At 52.8% G+C, this 11,798-nt stretch overlaps 1 long non-coding RNA gene across 1 annotated transcript; it reads right to left on the bottom strand.

The window, feature by feature from the left end:
• Positions 1-241: 241 nt before the first annotated feature.
• LOC131274236 (uncharacterized) lies at positions 242-4,030 on the bottom strand. The gene is made up of 2 exons (XR_009181443.2): positions 3,564-4,030; positions 242-987 (listed from the first exon to the last, which is right to left on the bottom strand). It is a non-coding gene; the product is annotated as an uncharacterized lncRNA (long non-coding RNA).
• Between the last annotated feature and the right edge of the window lie 7,768 nt (positions 4,031-11,798).

The following is an 11,798-nucleotide window of genomic DNA, read 5'->3' as shown; positions in this document are numbered from 1 at the left end:
GGGACACCCCGATCTAGGGACGACACGTGCGCCGGGCACTGTCCAACCTCCCGACCTCCCTTCCCTGCCCGCGGGCGGCTCCCAGCACCCACCCGGGCAGAGTCTGCAGCAGGCGGGGGCCGCGCTGCCCCCCTGGCCGGCTCCTCCATGCCTCCCCCACCGGGGGACCCAGATGCGCACGGGCAGCTCTGGACACGCATCTGACACCGCCAGCACACACGTGCCCTCAGAGCCCAGCGTGTCCTGTGACCTGTGTTTATCATGGTGGGGGTTCCGGTAGCTTCCAAGGCAGGGGCGGTGCTGGCTTCCCGGCCTCAGCACTCACTGCGACCGGCTGTGGACTGACCTGCGGGGCCTGGTGATGACACCGAGCCCCCAGGCGCACAGAGGGCGGACTGTACGAGTCAGCCAGAGGGGCCGGCCGGCCACCTGGCACAGCCAGGGGCTCAGCTCCCACCCACCCCCCGCCAGGTGCAACCGGGCTTTGTCATTCGCTGGGTGACATGGGCTTTGCGGCCTCCTCCCCTCCCCTCTCACCCCTGTCTCCTCCCCCTGCCGCAGCTTCTTCCCCCTCAGAATCACTGCAGATTCTAGAACATAGCAGCCCAGAAGGGACCCCGTTCACCCTGCACCCACGTTTGCTGAGTGCTCTGTGCCCCAGGTGAGCCCCCGTGTGTCCCCCACCCCTAGAGCAGCCCAGAGGGAAAGGCACCCGCCTGGGGCTGCGCGGTGCGAGGGGGGGCCCAGCCGTGGGTCCGTGGTCATCGCGGGGCATGGCGAGGGCGGGGAGGCGGACGCATGGTGAGAAGTCCAGCAGGCGCCCGCCAGCCTTCCCAGCAGGGTCCAGATGGCCTGGGTGAGGGCCGGGCCCCACAGAAGTGTCAGCCCGGTGCCCGCCAGGAGGATGCCAGCTCTGCCCGGTGCGCGAGGAGCCTCCAGTGCGCAGGGCTTGGCATCCGACTCCAGAGCCCTGGTGTTTACACATTCCTGTAACAAGGGAAAAAAAACAAGAAAAAACCCAGAGCAATTATTCACTCTTGCTTTCTTAAGCTACAGAAGGAACTGGTTGGAAAATCATGAGTCAAGTAAAATCTTTCATGGAATGAGCAAAAACAAAGGGAACAAAAGCCTTTTGCCTGGACTCCCGGCCCCGCCCCTCGGGGAACGCTGCCCGGGGGCTGGGAATGTTCTCTGTCCCCGCTGCTCCCGGCTCCCAGCCCTGCCTCGTCCCCGCCGGCCGCATTCCCTGGCTCCCGGCTCCAGATGCCGAGGTCACTGCTTATAATGGCACCAGATGTCAGGAGGTGGCTCTCGGAGGCTGGAAAAACAGTGAAATGTCCTCGGACGGCAGCCGCCTGTGGGCTCCGTAAGTGCCCCTGCTGAGCCAGCACCCACCTGAGGCCATCAGCGTCTGCATGTGGACTCCCGTGCCTGCCCGCAGTGTTCTCTGCAGGTCTGTTTATCCACTCGTTCATCCACCCAGGCATCCATTAATGCACGTGCGTCTTGCTGCGCTCTCACGTGCCGAGGCCGACTCAGGCACAGTTAGGGGTCCAGTCCCTGTCTGCAAGTGCTTCAGATCTCAGTTGGGGTGGCAGACGTACACAACCCCTTCTGGAAGTTTCCCCTGGTCCCCCATGTGGTGCTGAGTCTCTGTAGTTTCCGTTCTTCCTTAGCATTTGTCCCCCTGCTCTGCAGTTGCCTAATGATACATCTCCCAAAGAATGTGCTTCTCAATAAGAGAGGTACAACTCATTCAACCCTGTGTTCCCACCGCAAGTGTAGGGTGTGGAGCGTTCCATTCAGCCCCATGTTCCCAGCACAAGCGTGGGGCATGCAGCAGAGAAGGTGCTCCATAAGTTGGCTGGCTGGCTGGATGATGGAAAGATGGATGAATGGGAGGATGGAGGAGTGGATGGATGGATGAATGGATGGGAATATGGATGGATGGATGGATGAATGATGAATGGATGGATGCATGGATGGGAGGGTGGAGGAGTGGATGGATGGGAAGATGGGTAGATGGATGGAAGGATGGATGGATGGGAGAATGGATGGAAGGATGGATGGATGGATGATGGATGGATGGATGATGGATGGATGGATGAATGGATGGGAGGATGGAGTGAATGGATGGATGGGAAGATGGATAGATGGATGGGTGGATGGGAGAATGGATGGAAGGATGGAAGGGTGGAAAGATGGATGGATGATGGATCAACAGATGGAAGGATGGAGGAGTAGATGGATGGATGGATGAGAAGATGGATGGATGGATGATGGATGATGGAAGGATGAATGAAGGGGTGGGAGGATGGGAAGATATATGGTTGGATGATGGAAGAAAGGAAGGATGATGGATCAACAGATGGAAGGATGGAGGAGTAGATGGATGGATGGATGAGAAGATGGATGGATGGATGATGGATGATGGAAGGATGAATGAAGGGGTGGGAGGATGGGAAGATATATGGTTGGATGATGGAAGAAAGGAAGGATGGATGGATGGATGGATGGAAGAATGGGAGATAAAGGAATGGATGGATGGGTGAATGGTTGGAAGAATGGATAAATGGATAGATGGGAGAATGGGTGGAAGGAAGGAAGGAAAGATAGGAGGATGCATGAAAGAATGGGAAGATTGATAGATGGATGAAGGGGTAGATGAAGGGGTGGATTGATATATGGGAGTAGATGGATTTATGGATAGATGGATGGATGGGAGGATGGATGGATGGATGGGAGGATGGAGGAGTGATTGGATGGATGGATGGGACGATATATGGTTGGATGATGGAAGGATAGATGGGTGGATGGAAGGATAAAGAAGTGGATGGATGGATGAATGGTTGGAAGAATGGATGAATGGATAGATGGGAGAATGGATGGAAGGATAGATGAAAGGAAGGATGGGAGGATGCATGAAAGGATGGGAAGATGGATAGGTGGATGAAGGGGTAGCTGAAGGGGTGGATGGATATATGGGATTAGATGGATTTATGGATAGATGGATGGATGGGAGGATGGATGGAATTAAAGCAGTCATTTTACAATGACAACTAGGACATGCCACACATCCAGTGGAATAGCTCAGATAGTGAATGATCTGGGAAAACAGAAAAGTTGATCGTCCCCAGGAGAGGCAGAACTGACTCTCGATGACAAGAGAAGACCCTCCAAATGACACTTGACCCCCACAGGGCAAACCACAAACCAGGAAAGACCTCTCAGAGGGGCAGACTCTGACCCAGCCCCAGTGCTCCAAGTGGCGGAAGTACACATGCAGGCGGGCTGCAAAGAGCACCCGTGTCTGTGACAGCGGAGGTGTTTCATTCTTAGGAAGGAGGGGTGGGGAAAACAAGGGGCTCCCAGAGGTGTGTTGCCACCTCTGAAAGAAGTTTTTTGTCCTATTTTGCAACCCAATAAAGATCTCCCTTTCAGATCAGCAGAGGCTCAGCCACGGGTGCTGATGCACACTCACTGCAGCACAAGGGACTTGGGTAGACACAAGTAAGAACTTTGGGGTGCGAGCATTGGGCAAAGAGGGGAAGGTCATGACTCACCAGCTCTCAGGCTTTGGAAGCAGTTGGTTCGCATCGTCTGGTTCTCGTTGGAGCGTCTGACTCGGGAGCAGTGGGTGAGAGGATGTGTCAGCTCCCGGGGCTTTCCCCCGACCGGCTCCCACGGCCCATGTGCGCTGCCCCCCACAAGGCGCTTCACCGCCGGAGGTCTCTGGTCTGCCTGGGGCTTGGAGCCGGTGTCCCAGCCTGGCCGGTCGGCCGCCCTGTGAAGTCAGAGCCCGAGCGGCAGCCTCGGGCTCCAGTGCTCCCGGACGAGTCACGGTGGGGGGGGCGGGCCTCCTTCCCACCAGCCCAAATAAGTTGGCCCCACAGAGCAAAATTCTCATCCCCCCAGCGTCCCTCTCCCCTCGAGCTCATGAGTAAGCCGCCACCAGCCTATTTTTAGGCTGTTCCTCCAGATTGTCACACAGGGAAGGGTTGTTTACCCTGGACCGGAGCTGCTCTGGGAACTCCCCGTCCAGCCACCGGACACTGAACAAACAGCAGCAAGGAAGCCACTGCTGGTCCCAGCGGAAGCCAGCCTGCCGCGTGCCAGGGCCAGACCAGGGGAGGTGCCTGCCGCGGCCGCACGGCCTGGGCGCGGCCACCAGCGTGGCGGGAGATCGGGGAGTGTCTGCCAGGGCACCAGGCGATGACCGACGGACAAGGGCCCAGCCGGTCCCCAAAGAGCCGAACTCGCGCCACGAGCCCTGGCCCCGGGGCCCCCCGAGGGCCTCAGTTGTTTCCCTGACGCTCCGAGCAGCTCGAGAGCAGAAGCTGCATCCTGCTCATGTCCAACGTCAGGTCCCGATGCGGTGCCACAAAGTCTGGCATCACCCATTTGCTCGTTCCGTGTTTGCTGTGCACCTGCCGTGCAGGTGTCGGCTCCACCCTAGGTGCCAGGCAGAAGCAGGCGTGACGCTGTCGTGGCGGCGAAGCCTAAGGGGCTGGGGGACACGGAAGTCCACCTCAGAGCACCTCAAAGCCACAGAAATGCGTCCTCCCAGTCCTAGAGACCCGAAGTCCACACTCGAGGGGTCAGCAGCCCCGCTCCCCAAGAGACCCGGGGAGGGGGCTCCTGCTCCTCCAGCTGCTGGTGCCCCCCCCCATGCTCCTGGCAGGTGCCGCGCCCCCCCCTCGCTGCCTCCGCGTCCGTCTTCCTGTCCTCTAAGATCCCCGGCTATCGGACTAGGGTTCGGGTGACGCACCTTGCCTGACCACATCTGCCAAGACCCTATTTCCAAATAAGGGCCCTTTCTGAGGCTCCGGGTGGACGCGGCTCTGGGGGGACCCTCCGCTCAGAATGTCACGGCTGAGCGTGCTTAGGAGACCAGAGTGTGTGGGGAGCTGGTGAGGAAGCGGCAGGGCCCGAGGCGGCAGGGAGCCGGGCGGGGGGCTCCGGGCGCCTCGGTGGACGTTCCAGAATTGTGTCGGGAGGGGCCGGCACACGCCTGACGTGAACCGCGGCTCTGCTGCCGGGGAGTGGGGTGGCCGGGGCGGGGCAGCCTGCAGCGGGGGCCAGAGAGAAGGGGCGGGGTTTCTCCCGCAAACCAGAGGGGTCCACGGAAAGGCGGGGCGGCCGGTCCAGGTTCACGGGGCAGAGCTCTGCCCAGCGGCCCGAGGAGGCCAGACGGGCCGGGACCCAGTGCTCCGCCCTCCCTGCCTCCCCGCCTGGGAAGGGCTCTCGTGCGTGCCTCCCCCCCGCAGCCGGGAGCGCTGCGCCTTCTTCAGACAACAGAGGATGGCGGGAGCCCGCGGCCTCCCCCGGTGGCCGCTGAGGGCTGAGAAGTGACCGAATTGACGCTGTCGTAGCCACGAGGGCTGGGCCCGGGAGGCAGCTGCTGACGGGACAGTCCCCGGCCCAGCCCGGAGCCCGACCACGTCCAAATTACACAAAGCCCAGGCCCTGTCCTGGGGGGCCGTGGAGCCGTGGGGTAGACAGAAGAGAAATCACCGGCCGTTTCTGGGGACAGCGCGGGCAGGTGGGAGCCTCGCCTCGCTGTGGAGGCTTTCAGACGCCGCCGTGGAGGTCAGGAAGACAAGATTTCAGGGTGCGTCAGGCCAGGTGCGACCGCGTGCGAGGAAGCGGCCGAGCGGCGCTGCGGCTGAGAAGAGCCTACGTTTTGCAATATGCCTGATACTGCCCCAGTTTCTCTCTGGGGGGGGGCTGCAATACTCTTTAAAACTTCCCCCCCTCCAGTTAATTTTAAGTCACGTAGAATTTATAAAACCGAGGATACTAAAGACGCACCGTTTTTTGGAAGGGGCTAGGCAAGTTGTGAAATCCAATAAAAGAGAGGGTGTTGTGAGCATGCTTGTGCAGCAGCGTAATGGAACGCCAGAGTCAGGCGGCCTGTGGTTGTTTATCTGAGCCCCTGCATGTTGCAGATGTGCAAAGTGAGGGCAGAGACACAGCTCCCTGCTCCGGCTGAGCCCTGGCGGGCAGGATTAGAACCCGGGGCTGCTGGGGTGGCCAGTGCCCGTTCTTGGCATCACATGCCTAGGTCTGGAGTGTGTTTTTCTCTCCTCCACCCTGTGATCTCACCAGCCACTCTCTCCCTGACCCCCAACCCTGTTCCTCTCTGTCTGCGCCATCTCCCACCCCACATACACACACACACACACACTCACTCACTCACTCACACACACACACACATACGTACCTACACACTAGTTTTTTGGGGTTTTTCTTAGGTATGGGAGCCGGGGATTGAACCCGGGACCTCGCGTGTGGGGAGCCAGCGCTCACCACTGAGCCGCATCGGCCCCCTGAGTCGGACCTTTTGCTTGTTTGCTTGTTGTCTGTTTTTCGTTTTGCTTTTAGGAGGCACCGGGCACCGAGCTCTGGTCCTCCCATGTGGGAAGCAGGCGCTCAACCACTTGAACCACCTCCCGCACAAGCCACTCTGAACCCCACTTCCATTGCTGGCACCCCAAGTGAAGCAACAGTCGCTGGGGTGATGCACTGGCCCGCAGCCTCACACCCCGAGCCACGGCTGGGTAGCCGTTCTGCTCTGCGTGTGACCATCGTCTCGAGTCCCTGCTCTCGATGACCCAAGGTTCTGCCCATCTCAGGTCCTTGGTGCCCCAGTGACCTCTGCTGAGAATATTTTTTGTGGGTTTTTTGCGCTGGTTCCACCTCCAGACGTGGCTCTAAGTCAGCTCCTCTGAGAACGTTCCTTACCGTTCGTTAGTCTCTCTCAGCCCCCGTTTTTAAATTAAAAGCACTTGTAACTTCTGCCTTGAAGTTTAATGTGCATGCAGGAAAGTGAGGCTGTAAGTATTGACTCCGTGGATTCTGATGATGTGAAACCACCAGTCAAGTCTGGGGATGACACCAAGCCCGGAAGAGGCCCCACGCTCCTCCCCGCAACCACCCCCCTTGCTGAAGGGGAGCTCTCCCCAACTGCCATCACCGGAGGTGAATTTTGCCTATTTTGGACTTTATACCAATGAAATCACGTAGTATGATTCTAGTGAATTCGGCTTCTTTTGCGCACTGTTTTATTTATGAAGATTTATCCATCCTGTTGCCCGAAGCTCTAATTCATACATTCTCATTGCTGCATAGTATTTCGTTTTATTAATACAAAACAGTTCATTTATCCCTTTTGTGTTACACTGCTTGGGCTTTGCTGAGATTCTCAGACCTGTAAATTAATGTTTTCCACCAAATCTGGGAAATTTCCTGCCATTATTTCTTCAAATATTTTTCTCTATCCCTTTTCCTCTCTTCTCTCCTTCTGAGACTCCAATTATACATATGTTGAACCACTGACTATTATCACTTGGGTTTCTGAGGCTCTATTTCTCATCAGAGTTTTTTTTTCACTGTGTGTTTCAATTTATGTAATTTCTATTATTTATTTTTAAGCACCCTGATTCTTTCTTCTTCCATCTCCAATTGATTTTTTAGCCCATTTGTGAATTGTTAAAATTTCAGTAATTGTACTTTCCAGCTCTAGATTTTCCTTGTGTCTGTTGTAGTTTCTTTTTCTCTGTTGAGGTTCCTTACCTGTTTGGTTCATTGAGAACACATTTTCCTTCCATTCTTGTGTGTGATTTGAAATCAATGTTAAATCCATTATCTGGACCAACTGAGAGTTACTGTCTGTTGACTGCCTTTGTTTCTGCGCATGGGTCCCCGTTCCTATTTTTCTGAATGCCTTTTAGCAAAGTGCGGGCTATTTCAGGTAACACATTGCAGCAGCCCTGGATTCTGCTAGATTCTTCTGAGGATTCTTAATATTTGTTCTAGTAGGCACTCACTTGCCTAGACTCAAATTGCAAAATTTGCTTCCCCCGTGGTAAACAGAAGCTGAGAGCCCTCTGTCTTCCTATGGTTTCCAGTTGCCCCTTGTCCAGCTGGTCTCTGGGGATCTTCCACTCGCCTGGGCAATTTGGCACTCAGCCAAGGGTTTAAAGTAAGCATATACTCATATTTTGGGTCTCCCCCTCTCTGCAGTTTCTTTGCTTCTAGAAATCGCCAATTTCCAGCTGCTGTCTGCCTCCAGGTCTCTCCTCTGACACTTCAAGCTTCTAAGGCTTGAGGTCCTGACAGTGGAGCTACACACAGTTGGAGGATGCACCCCTTTCACACAGAGAACTTCCCTCGAGCACCTCCATCGTTCAAGAGCAGGTCCTCTCTTACTTCTGCCCGCCTTTTCACAGGCCTTAGGGGATTCTCCAGCATGTGCCTGGTCTAGCCGGAAGCCAGGGATCTGGGCAGAGTTTATTCTAAGATAGGGGCTTCGCTCCTTCTGCAGGTTCTCTCCACCAGGATTTTCCAGGACTGAAGGTCATCTCTGGCACCCCGAGACGGTCGGTTGTGGTTTTCCTTTGCAGTTTCCCACTGCCATAGCCTTGTTCTCAAGTCAGAAAGCTGCGAATGCACAGGTCTCACTCCTCCCCTACGCAGTTGTTTGGAATCCATCTGTCTTTTGACTTTGGTCTGTTTTTAGTCTCTTTCTAATGCAGCCAAGTAGTTACTGTTTATGTTTTATCAAGTGTTTGGAGTCATTATCTGCAGGAAGATTTGCACAATCTCTTCTCTCTGCTGCCCTTATCAAAAGTTTAAGATCTGTTTTTAGACAACTAAATCTCTTAATATCTACATAAAGTGACACTGCCTTTCACTAACGTACACATATACACATGGATGGGTGGGTGGATGGAGGCGTGTTTGTATGTATCTGTGTCTGTGTTACTGAAGCACAGTTAATTTACAGTAAAAAGCACATATCATAAGTGTATGGCTTGATGAATTTTAACAAATACATACGCCATGTAATCACGCTCAAGTGACATTATGGAGCATTTTCTCCCTTCCAAAAGTTCTCTCTTGCTTCTTTACTGTCTGTTCCCACCAACATTCCAGAAACAGTTACTCTTCTGATTTCTATAACCTTAGATTAATTTTGCCTGTTCCCAAATGTCATTTAAATGTGTTCTTTTATATCTAGCTTTCTTGCTCACCATGGCATTTTTGAGGTTAGTCCGTGTTGTGTGTTTCAATAGGGCATTCCTTTTTTATTGCTGAATAGTATTCCATTGTATGAATGTACCACAATTTGCATATTCATTAACTGATTTATGGATATTTGGGCTATTTCCAGGCTTTGCCTTTCATGAATAAACTTGCTAGAAGCATCCTGTACATATCTTCTTGTGGGCACAAGTTTCCATTTCTCTTCGGAATGTACCTAGGAATTGAAAGGCTGTGTCATAAAGTAGATGATATCTACCTTTATAAAACACTACCACAGAGATTCCCAAAGTTTCACCATCACTTCAATAAACAAGTGCTCCAGTTGTTCCATTTCATCACCATTTGTTCTTGACGTGTGTTTTTGCTCATTTTTGCTATTTTTTGTGGGTATGAGTTGATATCTTACCTAAGACTTGCATTTGTGTTTCCCTCATGATTAATCATGCTGAGATCATTTGGTAAGCTCACTGGCCATTTGTATATCTTCTTTCCTAAAGTTCCATTCAAATCTATTTTCAATTTTTATAGATGGTTTGTCTTCGTATTTGTAGGAGTTTTGTAAAAAATATTTTTTGGCTATCTTTTATTTGTCAAATACATATTGTGAACATTTCCCCTAATCTGTGGATTGCCTTTTCAATTTCCTAATGTTGTGTTTTAAATGAGCAGTAATTATTAATTTTAATAAAGTCAATTTAATTTTTTTCTTTCATGGTTTGTACTTTTTGGTTTCTATCTAATAAACTTTTGCCTATCCCAATATCATGAAGATATTATCCAATATTTTCATGTAAAAACTTTATTGTAGGTATTATGTTTAGGTCTATAATAAATTGAAATTTATTTTTGTGTAAGGAGTAAGGCAGATGTAGAGGTTCACTTTCTTCCTTTGGGATAACCAATCATCCCAACACCAATTGTTGAAAAGACTTTCCTTTCTCCATTGAGTTGCCATGACACCTGAAATAAAAATCAAATAACTGCATATGGATCAATTCTCCATTCTGGTTTTCTCGAACTGTTTAGCCATCCAAACTCCAAATCAGTCCTCTGCCGATTACTATAGATTTTTGCTAAGTCTTGAAATCAAATAGTATAACTCCCCCAATGCTTATCTTCTTTTTCAAGACTGTTTTGGTTATTTTGGATCTTTTGCATTTCCTTATCATTTTAAAACCACCAGCTTATCAAGCTACAAAAATATCTGCTGAGAATTGGATTGAGTGTACTTTGAATCTCTAGATCAATTTGGGAAAGATTGACATCAAAACAGCGTTGAGTTTTTTACTCTATGAACATGGTATACCCCGCCATTTATTGAGGTCTTCTTTAATTTCTCTCAATCATGTTTTGTAGTTTCAGTGTAGAATTGTTCAGCGGTTCCTTTTTTATGACCATGTGCTTACAGTCCAGGAGAGGAGAGAAGCCCAAGGCACGGAGATCAGCCCATGGGCTTGAACCCACTCGCCACGCACAGCTGATCGGAGGCTTGCTCTGGCCAATGGGTAGATGTGGTCCAAGCATGTTCCAGCAGCCTTTCTCCGACCTTGGGTATCGGTCAAGCATCGACGACTCGTTCAGACGCTGAGAATATAGTGCTGCCCCAGCCACCATCTCCTGGGGTGGGGAGCGCCGCGACAAGAATCAAATAAAAACGACGCCAGCGAGCAGTGGTTCTGTGCTGGCTTCGCCTCCAGGCTGCCCTGTGGACTCCTGTTTAAGCCTCCCAACAGCACCAGAAAGCAGGGGCTCGGTCGATGCCCATCTCACAGATGAGGGCCCTGGAGGTGAAACCACCTGGACAAAGTCGCCCGGTTGGTCAACAAAGGAGCGTGAAACGACCTTGTGGAAACTGAACAGTGCAGAAGACTGTGCGGGCTCTGGACTCGCCGCTCTGTCCGTCCCCGCTTCCTTAACTGCAGAATGAGAAGGACAGAAGAATGGCCGGGGTCATCCTTCTCACTCGGCGGCTCTGACAGCTCTTCTCAAATGCCTCCGGGCTCCTACCACCCTTTATGGAGCACAAGAAAACACGCCTAAATTAAATAAACAGGTGATTTTGCTCCAACCAAAGGCTGTCTCAACAGAACGGGTACAGGCCAGTGGAAACAGGCAGTGAGAGTTTAAAGGAAAAGAAAAAATTACCGGGGACACACACATAGGGAAACCTGCTTTTTTGCCCAGGCTCAGGGACAACCACCCTGCTCTGTCTTGGGGAGAACATCGTCCAGATTCTGACCTGTTGGGTCACAGAGAAGAGAGTTTCAGGGCCACTCACTGGGCTTGAGGATTTTGCTCAAGGAAGGTTTCCCGGAAGGAAAGGGATTGCACCTGTGGGAGGACACGGCGCAGCAGTGCGGGACGCTGGCCGGCCTTGCTCTCCATCCTGTACCCCACTCCACCGTCGTGGCTGGGGACCCCGGAGCGTTCAGCTGGGGGTCCAGCCCTGGAGGAGTCTGAGCTCGTTGGAGGTTCTGGGCCTGAAATTTAAGGCAGTGATGCTGGAGGACAGGCTTCCTCGGGGCAGGTGGAGCTTTTCAGAAGCGAAGAGCTGTGCGTCTGGCCCAAACCCGCCCTTTCTTTTGGAAACGCAGAGACCGAGGAGGTGGGCGGTGGTGATCGTCGTCGCGGTGGTGATGAAAGCAGGTGAGGGGTTGGAGCCGTGAATGGAAAAGGACGATCCCAGCCACGGGGCGCGGAGGGAGAGATGCGGCGCTGCCTTTTTCACTATAATCTACCAGGCGGCTGTG

The sequence above is a fragment of the Dasypus novemcinctus genome, chromosome 18 (assembly GCF_030445035.2).
Source record: "Dasypus novemcinctus isolate mDasNov1 chromosome 18, mDasNov1.1.hap2, whole genome shotgun sequence".
Lineage (NCBI taxonomy): Eukaryota > Metazoa > Chordata > Mammalia > Cingulata > Dasypodidae > Dasypus > Dasypus novemcinctus.
Note: the sequence above shows the minus strand (reverse complement) of the source record. Positions and strands in the feature narration are given on the sequence as shown.